The sequence below is a fragment of the Macaca fascicularis genome, chromosome 4 (assembly GCF_037993035.2).
Source record: "Macaca fascicularis isolate 582-1 chromosome 4, T2T-MFA8v1.1".
Lineage (NCBI taxonomy): Eukaryota > Metazoa > Chordata > Mammalia > Primates > Cercopithecidae > Macaca > Macaca fascicularis.
The window spans coordinates 11,312,462-11,322,613 of NC_088378.1; positions in this window are offsets into that span (position 1 = coordinate 11,312,462).

The window sequence follows — 10,152 nt, forward strand, 5'->3', positions numbered from 1 at the left end:
AAGCAAGACCCTGTCTCAAAAAAGAAAAAGTATGTGAGCAGGAAATAGCACTTTAATGTGTTCAGATATAGAAATGTTGAGATTTGCTTGTTACAATAACTAACGTTACTCATCATCTAGCAGCCATCCCCTCTGTCTGATAAAGCACCCTGCTTATTCTTTGGGGGAGCAACTTCTTTGCGCTTCATCAGGGGTTGGTAAGATTGTTTATCTCTGTGCTCTGTGGCTTCCTCTCCCCAGTTTGACCCATTACTTTGGCTCACAACCCAGACTAGTCATGTTCTCCTTTTATTTTTTGGATGCATGATAAGTTCAGAGATGGGCTCATGACTCAAACTGTGCCAATGAGAATTGTCCTGAAGCCTCAGCATATGGGCAGTGGGAAAGATTCCCCTTTCTCTGGACTCCTGTGTAGAGGATCTGTGAGATGGTGCCACCTCGTCCAGTATATTGAGGAAGGAAGAACCAAGCAATGGAGAGACGCATCATCCATGGCATTATATGAGTCTCTGCGTCTAGCCGGGCCTGAAGCCCATCCTTGGGTTTACCGGTTATGTGAGCTGAAAGTTCACTAATATTATTGTGTTCAATTTTTGTTTAGTTACTTATTTTGCTTAAGCTACTCGAGTTGAATTTTTGTCTCTTGCGGTCAAAAGAGTACTGACTTACATTCTTCCCCACTACAGTTCCAGCTCCAGCCTCCACTCTCTGGACTTGGTAGTTGATACACCCTATCTCACCGCTGCACTGGAGTGGTTAAGAGGCGTTCAAAACTCACTTGCTCCAAAGTGAACTCTGGATTCTGCCAGTTTCCAAATCTGTTCATCTCCGAGTCTTTCCCCTCAGTGAATGGTAACACTTAATTGCTTGAACTCAGAGTTTAGGTTACTCCTTTTTTTTTTTTTTTTTTGAGATGGAGTTTCACTTTTTGCCCAGGCTGGAGTGCAGTGGCTCAATCTCGGCTCACTGCAGCCTCTGCCTCCCAAGTTCAAACGATTCTCCTGCCTCTGCCTCCCAAGTAGTTACAGGCATGTGCCACCACGCCGGGCTAATTTTGTATTTTTAGTAGGGACAGGCTTTCTCCATGTTGGTCAGACTGGTCTCGAACTCCTGACCTCAGGTGATCCACCCGCCTCGGCCTCCCAAAGTACTGGAATTACAGGCATGAGCCACCGTGCCTGGCCTAGGGTACTCTTAAGTCTTCTCTTTCTCTCCCTTCCTTTATCCAGTTTAGCAGCAAGTCTACCTTCAAAATATAACCTTCTCCTCCCTATGCTGTCTCACCTGCATTTCTCCAAAGGCCCTGTAAATGGTCTTCCAGCTTCCATTCCTGCCTCCCCTTAATTCATTCCTTATATAGCAACCAGGAGAATCCTACAGTTGGGCATTCTTCTGCCTGAAACTGTCCAGTGTCATTCTTTTGCTCTTACAGCCTAAAATCCTCTACCAAGATGTTCACGGTCTTGCACGGTCTGGCTCTTGCCTGCTTCTGCACTCTCATCTCACACCTTCCCCCCTTTGCTCAGTACGTGCCAGGTATTCTGGATTCCGTCTTTCCCAGGCCACCTGCAGCCCTTTTGCACATTTGGGCCTTCGAACCTGTTGTTCTCTCCATCTAAGAAGTTATTCCTCTTTCTTTTCATGGCCCCACTTCCCCAAGAGGCCTCCCCTGACCATGCTATTTAGTCTATTATTTCCCTCATAGGAGATTATGTCATTATCTTAGCTATTTACTCTTTTATTGGTCTATTATCTGTCTCTCCCCATTAGAATGTAAGCTTCAAGATGACAGGAACCTTGTACCATAGCTGACTGTCCTGGCACTGTGTCTAGTACATAGTCGATGCTCAGATATAAACTCTCCTCTGCCTGTGGCAGGCCCTGAGAGGTTCTAACAATGCAGTTTGAAACCCCCAGACTAGAAATTGTCTATGGGCCCTAATGATTCCAGGGTTAATGATTCTCCTGAACTAAAGCATATCAAATATGATATCTCAATTAATATCACGTAGGTTGGAGTGACAGAGAGATATATAGCCATGTATTGTGGAATTGTAGCTGTCTCCATGGAATAAGTTTTCCAATAGGAAGTCAACAGTGTTTGTCTTAGTTAGCTTAGGCTGCAATAACAAAATATCATAGACTGAGCGGCTTAAACAAGAGACAATTATTTTCTCATAGTTCTTGATGCTGGACTTCCAAGAACCTGGCAAGGACTCTCTTCCTGGTGTGCAAACAGCTGGCTAAATTTTTGCTGTGTTCTTCACACGACAGAGAGAGCGAGAGAGAGAGAGAGAGAGAGAGCGAGAGAGCGCTACAGTCCTATCAGAATCAAGCTGTTCTCTTATGACTTCATTTAATCTTTTTTTAAAAAAATTTTCCATAGGTTATTGGGGTACAGGTGGTATTTGGTTACATAAGTTCTTTAGTGGTGATTTGTGAGATTTTGGTGCACCCCATCACCCAAGCAGTATACACGGCACCCTATTTGTAGTCCTTTATTCCTCGGTCCCCTCCCACCCTTCCCCCCAAGTCCCCAAAGTCCATTGCATCATTCTTATGCCTTTGCATCCTCATAGCTTAGCTCTAACATATCAGTGAGAACACACAATGTTTGGTTTTCCATTCCTGAGTTACTTCACTTAGAGTAATAGTCTCCAATCTCAGCCAGGTAGCTGCAAATGCCATTAATTTATTCCTTTTTATAGTTGAGTAGTATTCCATCATACACATGTGTGTGTATATATGTATGATGGATGTATGATGGAACATATATATCACAGTTTCTTTAGCCACTCATTTATTGATGGGCATTTGGGTTGGTTCCACAATCAAATTGTGTTGCTATAAACATGAGTGTGCTTGGGCCAGATGTGGTGGCTCACGTCTGTAATCCCAGTATATACATATTAGTTTCTTTATCTACTTGTTGATTAATGGGCATTTGGGTTGGCTCCACAATTTTGCAATTGCATATTGTGCTGCTATAAACATGTGTGTGCTTGGGCCGGTTGCGGTAGCTCACGCCTGTAATCACAGCACATTGGGAGGCCTAGGGGGGTGGATCACCTGAGGTCAGGAGTACAAAGTCAGCCTGGCCAACATGGTGAAGCCGCGTCTCTGCTAAAACTACAAAAATTAGCTGGGTGTGGTGGTGCATGCCTGTAATCCCAGCTATCTGGGAGACTGAGGCAGGAGAATTGGTTGAACCTGGGGGTGGAGGTTGTGGTGAGCTGAGATCACGCCACTGCACTCCAGCCTCGGAAACAAGAGTGAAACTCCATCTAAAAAACCAAAAAACCAGGAGAAAAAAAACAAAAACAAAACAAAACACGTGCAAGTATAATAACTTCTTTTCCTCTGGGTAGATACCCAGTAGTGGGATTGCTAGATCAAATGGTAGTTTTACTTTCAGTTTTTTAAGGAATCTCCACACTATTTTTCATAGTGGCTGTGTGTCTGGAATTGGTTCCTTCTGGTGGGTTCTTGGTCTCACTGACTTCAAGAATGAAGCCATGGATGCTTGTGGTGAGTGTTACAGCTCTTAAAGATGGTGCATCTGGAGTTGTTCGTTCCTCCCGGTGGGTTCATGGTCTCACTCTCTTCAGGAGGGAAGCTGCAGACCTTTGCAGTGAGTGTTACAGCTCTTAAAGGTGGTGCATCTGGAGTTGTTTGTGTCTCCTGGTGGGTTTGTGGTCTCGCTGACTTCAGGAATGAAGCCTCAGACCCTCGTGGTGAGTGTTACAGCTCATAAAGGTAGTGCGGACCCAAAGAATGAGCAGCAGCAAGATTTATTGTGAAGAGCAAAAGAACAAAACTTCCACAGCCAGGAAGGGGAGCCAAGTGGGTTGCCCCTACTGGTGTGGGTGGCCAGCTTTTATTCCTTTATTTGGCCCTGCCCACATCCTGCTGATTGGTCCATTTTACAGAATGCTGATTGGTCCATTTTACAGAGTGCTGATTGGTGCGTTTACAATCTTTTAGCCAGACACAGAGCGCTGATTGGTGCATTTGCAATCCTTTGGCTAGACACAAAAGTTCTCCAAGTCCCCATCCAAGGCAGAAGCTCAACTGTCTTCACCTCTCAATCCCCCCTCTAAACAGGACACCCCAACTGCTGTTGGGAATTGGCAGATGACTGTTCTAGCTATTTCCTGCTGGATAGGGACAAAGAAGAGACCCTGTAGTTGTAGTGTCCTCCAGAGGGGAACTCTTTAGGCCAGTGAAAGGACCAGCAGGTTGGTCCAGGGGTCCTCAGTAGCAGTTGTTAGTTGAGCTCTTTTGGGGTTCCATTTGTAAGACCATCTGTAGCTCGATGGCCTCGATCCTAGAGGAAACAAATTTGACAAGAAGGTTAAAAATACTGGGCCCGAAGGCGAGTTAATAGCAAGATGGCTGCCACGGGACCTAGAAAGGGGAGAAGCCATGTTGCCCAACTCCAGAGGTTGGTATAAGAGTTTGAAAGGCGTTGTCTGATTTCAGACTTTTCCTGTAAATGCCAGGTGGCATCTCGTACTTTCCCTGACTGGTTAGTGTAAAAACAACACTCTTCCCCTAAGAAGATGCAGAGTCCTCCTTTCTCAGCAGTGAGGAGGTCTAGGCCTCCTTGGTTTTGGAGAGTCACTGCTGCAGAGTCTATTTGGGATTGTAGAGTAAGGATAGATTTTGTTATTTCTTGCAAACTGAGGAATCCTTTAAGAGTGTGTGGTAGTAGGATAATGAAGTAGATAAACTGGCTATTCCGGTTCCTGTAGCAGTAGCCATTCGTAACCCTATAAGTAGGGGTATTAGTTGTATGGCTCTGCACTGACGGACTTGAGCTTTGAGGGGTACTGATAGAGTCTGATTTCCTGGGGCAATGTTAATGTTGGCACTTAGAAAGACTTAGGTGCAGGTGCCTGTCCAGTTAGTTGGGAGGCAGATATAGGCTGACATTCCATATAAGAAGAATACACCTGGATGGGTAGACAGAACTGGTTGTGTATGTTAAAAAGGTGTGTGAGTTTGTTGTTTTCATTTCCCATACTCCTAGAGTACTTGCCAAGGTAGCTTTGGTGAGCAGCTGGAAAGGGCTGTTGGGAGCAAACTGAGTGGCTCCCTGCGTTCTATTTTCAAATTGGAGAAAAAACCATTTTGTATCTACTAGGAACCATTCAAGAGAGTGATTGAAAGAGGTGATGAGAAGGCATTCACTAGTGGTGGTGGTGCTGCTGTAGGGGGTCCAGGGGTGAATGGTCATGCAGGGAGTATGTTTGCCATTAGAAAACCTGGACTGTTTGTTAAGCAGGGGGGAGGTGATGATTTTTGGAGGCCTTGAGAAGTGGACAAGCCATCTGAATGGAGCTGTTTGGGTGACTCGGAAGTTACTATGATCAGTTGGGACTTGAAGTTGTAGGGTGTAATTACACTGATAGGGTAGTAGGTGCCCCAGGGGCAGGTCTGATAACAGGTTGTGTTGGATGCATAAAGGGGCTTGGAAAGTTAAGATGGTATTCGTAGTTACAGGACCATGCATGGGCTTTTCATTGCTTGTGTAATAGGTGAGGTTGGAAATGTAAGAACGTAAAAGTTGGATTGCAAGTCGTGTTAGGGTATTCTTGGTCCTTTCAGAGATGGGGAAGTCGGCTAATGATTGCGTATTTAGAAGTTGGAAACGATATTTTCCTTCATAACGAGGGTGGTAGGTTAAGTTAGTAAAGACCCAATTTTTTTGCGGGAATGGAAGTGGCAACGTAAGCAGAGGTTGATAGAGAAATACTAAGCCAACAGTTGTTTGCCAGGGAAGGATTATACTGGTTTAACAGGGAGAGGGTTAAGTTGAGAGTTTTGCAGAGGTAATTAGGAGCTAGTGGAAGGGGAGGGGTGATTGTATGAGGTATCCAAGGAAGCAGGAGAGATAGATAGGCAAAGTGTAAATAGGAAGGTAAAGAGGGTGCTCTGCAAGACGAGATCATTTTATCCAGTCTGAGTTAAAAGTAGGAGTAAATTGCTGTCAGAAGGAAGGAAGATAGAAAGAAGGTTGATGTGATTAGGATTTTCATCCCAGCAGGAGCTACAGTATATAGTCCTATTGCAAAGAGTATGGTTAGTATGCTGTTTAATAATACGATGAAATAGTAAAAGTATTCCATTAAAGGGGCAAGGAGAGGTGTCAAATATAAAGATTATGTAGGTTTTCACTTATTTTGTTTTAAGGAGGAAGGGGTTTTTCTTCAGGATCAGTGGTAGGAGCCTTTTTAGTCTGGGATGTTTCCTTCTGAAATAGGAGATGCAAGTCCTCCAATGGTTCGCAGGTGTATCGAGGCTGGTCTGGCTGATCTTGGGACTCCTGAGCGGACGGTTGTGCAAGTTCCTCGGGGGTGTCCAAAATTTAACTCGGGTGTGGTGAATCCAAGATTCCACTCCTGCCACCTTAACTGCAGTGGAGGTGGAGAGGATTACAGAGTATGGTCCTTCCCACAGAGAATCCATAGATGGGGAGGTAGAGGGGAGATATTTGACCAACACTAGATCTCCTGGATCTCCTGGTTGAAACAACTCTGTTCCCTTTTCTCTGTGAAGGGATCTCTGTGAATTTTGCCAAGGAAGTTATATCTTTGACCAAGTTGGCCATTTTCTGATCAAGTAGGAGGTAATTTGTGAGAAAAGGTCACCCATACAGCACTTTATATGAACTGAGCCCATTTTGTGAGGAGGATTTCGGATTCTCAACAAGACCATGGGCAAAAGAGTAGGCCATGGGAGATGAGTTTCTTGTGTAAGTTTCCTTAAGTGCCTCTTGAGGGTCTCATTTGCCTTTTCAACCTTCCCTGAGGATCGTGGCCTCCAGGTGCAGTGAAGGTGATATTGTATCCCTAGGGCCCTGGAAATTCCCTGAGTTATTGTGGCTTTAAAAGCCAGACCACTGCCACTCTGTAAGCTTTGGGGAAGCCTAAATCTAGAAATTAGTTCATGAATTAGGACTTTAATCACTTCCTGAGCCTTCTCTGTCTTGCAGGGGAAAGCTTCTATCCAATTTGTAAAGGTATCAACACAGACCAACAAGTATTGAAATCCCGTTGACTTAGGCATATAGGTGAAGTCTAACTGCCAGTCCTTTCTGGGATAGTGACCTATTCTTTGTTCTCCCAAAGGGGCCTTACGGTGGACCAAGGGATTGTTCCTTTGACACATCTCATAGATTTTGACTTCCTGTCGGATGGTCCAGAGGAGATTTGGCCCTGTAAATAGGGATTTGGCCATTTGATGAATGTTTTCAACACCCATATGAAAAGTTTGGTGGAGGGTTTTAAGTATTTTCCACTGGCTGGCTTTGGGTATAAGTATCTTTTCTTCTTCTGTCGTAAACGACCCTGAGGGGAGAGAACTATGCCCCCGTGAAAGTCCCCATTCTGTTTCAGTTGGGGAATACTGGGGCTTAATCTCTTGGAGGGGGTTTTCCATACCAAGGGTCCTTCCATAGGTATTTCTAATGAGAGGTTCCATCTGGCAGCAATTTTGGCCTCAGCATCTGCCTGACCGTTTCCTTCTGTCTTTTCTCCTTCACCTTTCTGATGGCTTTGTCAGTGTAAACCTGCTACCTCCTTGGGTTTTTGCACTGCATACAATAACTCCATAATTTCCTTGTGGTATTTAGTAGGTGTTCCCCCAGAGGTTAGGAACTCCCTTTCTTTCCATATTGCAGCATGGGCATGTAGGATTAGATAAGCATACTTGCTATCTGTATACACATTTATTCTTTTTCCCTTTCCCAGTTCTAAGGCTTGGGTAAGGGCCACTAGTTCTGCTAACTGGGCGCTGGTCTCTGGGGGAAGACGCTCACTTTCAAGTACGGTTACTTGCCAAGTATGGTAACCTGCCCTTCATATCCTATTCTCCACAAATGAACTTCCATTGGTATATAGGTTAAGGTCAGGATTAGCTAAGGTGACTTCTAAGAGATCATCTCAGGTGGCATAAGTCTGAACTATAATTTATTGGCAGACATACTTAATTGGTTCCCCATCCTCTGGGAGAAAAGTGGCAGGTTGAGGGCTATGCATGTATGTATTTGAAGCACCGGTCCCTCAAGGAGTAGCACCTGGTATCTAAGGAGGCAGTTGTTTGATAGCCATAAACTTCCTTTGGTACCTAGTATGCCATTTACATCATGAGTAGTCCAGACAGCGAATTCCTTTCCTTGTATTATTTTGATAGCCTCTGACACTAAGATGGCCACCACTGCAACTACCCATAAACAGTGAGGCCAGCCTTTTGCTACTACATCAATTTCGTTACTTAGGTGTGCCACTGGTTGTGGGGTTGTCCCATGAGTCTGAGTAAGGACTCCAAGAGCTATCCCTGCTCTCTCTGTGATGTATAAAGAGAAGTTTTGTCCTGTGGGAAGGCTTAAAGCTGGAACTTGTACTAGGGCCTACTTTAAGGTTTTAAAGGCTGTTTCTGCCTGTGGTTCCCATTCTACTAGGTGAGTATTTGCCCTCTGGGTCTCCTCGATTAGAGTATAGAGTGGCCTGGCCATCTCTCTGTATGTGAGGATTCATAGTCGGGGAAAGCTGGTGATTCCAAGAACCCCTGCAGGCAAAGCTGGGCCTTTGACCTAGACGCCTTTTACCCTTGATTAGCTAGAAAGTTCAAGAGATCTGGAGTAGCCTGCTGGCATGAGGCTTCTGAACTTGTAGCCAAAAGTAAATCATTCATGTACTGAAGGACCAGAGTGCCTGGACTTGAGAAGCGGCCTAGATCTTGGGCCAGTGCCTGACCAAACAGATGAGGGCTATCCCTAAACCCTTGGAGTAAGACTGTCCATATAAGTTGGGATGTGCAATCTGTGGGATCCTCAAAGGCAAAAAGAACCTGGAGTCAGAGTGCAGGGGAATACAGAAGAAGGCATCCTTGAGGTCCAGAACAGTGAACCATTCTGCTTCCTCTGGTATTTGAGAGAGCAGGGTATAGGGGTTGGGTACAACTGGATATAGAGGAATTACTGCCTCATTGATGAGTCTAAGATCTTGCATTAGTCTCCACTGACCGGTTTTTGTACTCCTAGAATTGGGGTGTTGCAGGGACTGCTGCATTTCCTTACTAAGCCTTGAGATTTTAAATGTTTAACAGCATCCTGTAATCCTTTATGAGCTTCAGGCCTTAAGGGATATTGCCTTTGATAAGGAAAAGTGGTGGGGGTCTTTCAGCCTGATTTGGACTGGGCGGGCATTTTTACTCTTCCAAATTGTCCTTCTAATGCCCAGACTTCAGGGTTGATTCCCTCCTCAAGTAGGGGACAACAAATGGGTAACTTGTTCCCCATATTCATGTAGATAATAACTCCAGCTTTGGCTAATATATCCCTCCCTAATAAGGGTGTGGGACTTTCAGGTATAACAAGAAAGGCATGTGAAAAGAGCAAAGTCTCCCAATTACAGCTGAGGAGGTGGGAGAAATACCTGGTTATAGGCTGTCCCAGGATTCCTCGGATGGTAACGGACCTTGAGGACAGTCATCCGGAACAGGGGATTAACACTGAGAAGGCCGTGCCAGTGTCCAGGAGGAAGTCAATTTCCTGGACCTCAATGGTTAAACGTACCTAGGGCTCAGTAAGGGTGATGACATGAGCTGGCACTTGCCCTGGGCACCCTCAGTCCTGTTGTTGGATCAACTGGTTGGGGGCTTCTGGCCCAGAGAACCTTTGCCCTCTGGCACAGTGTGCCTTTCAGTGATTGCCTTGGCATAGTGGACATGGACGAGGGGGCGGCTTGTTTCTCATTGGACAATCTTCTTTAAAGTGTCCTAGTAAACCATACTGATAACAAAGCCTACTGGGTGATTGGTCTGTTCCATTTTCTGTCCTCTCTGAACCACCAAGGTTTGTTTGTCTGAGGGCCATGACTAAGGCTGTGGCCTTTCTCTGATCTCGCTTTTCCTTTTGGGCCTGTTCCTCTTGGTCCCTATTATAGAACACTGAGGTTGCCAGGTTTAATACTGCCTCTAGATTTTGTTCAGGGCCCAGGACTCGCTTTTGGAGCTTTCTCCTGATATCTGCGGCTGACTGGGTAATAAACTTATCTTTTAGAATCAATTGATTCTCGAGTGAGTCGGGTGACAGGGGAGTGTATTTTCTTAAGGCCTCCCATAGCCACTTGAGGAAGGTAGAAGGAT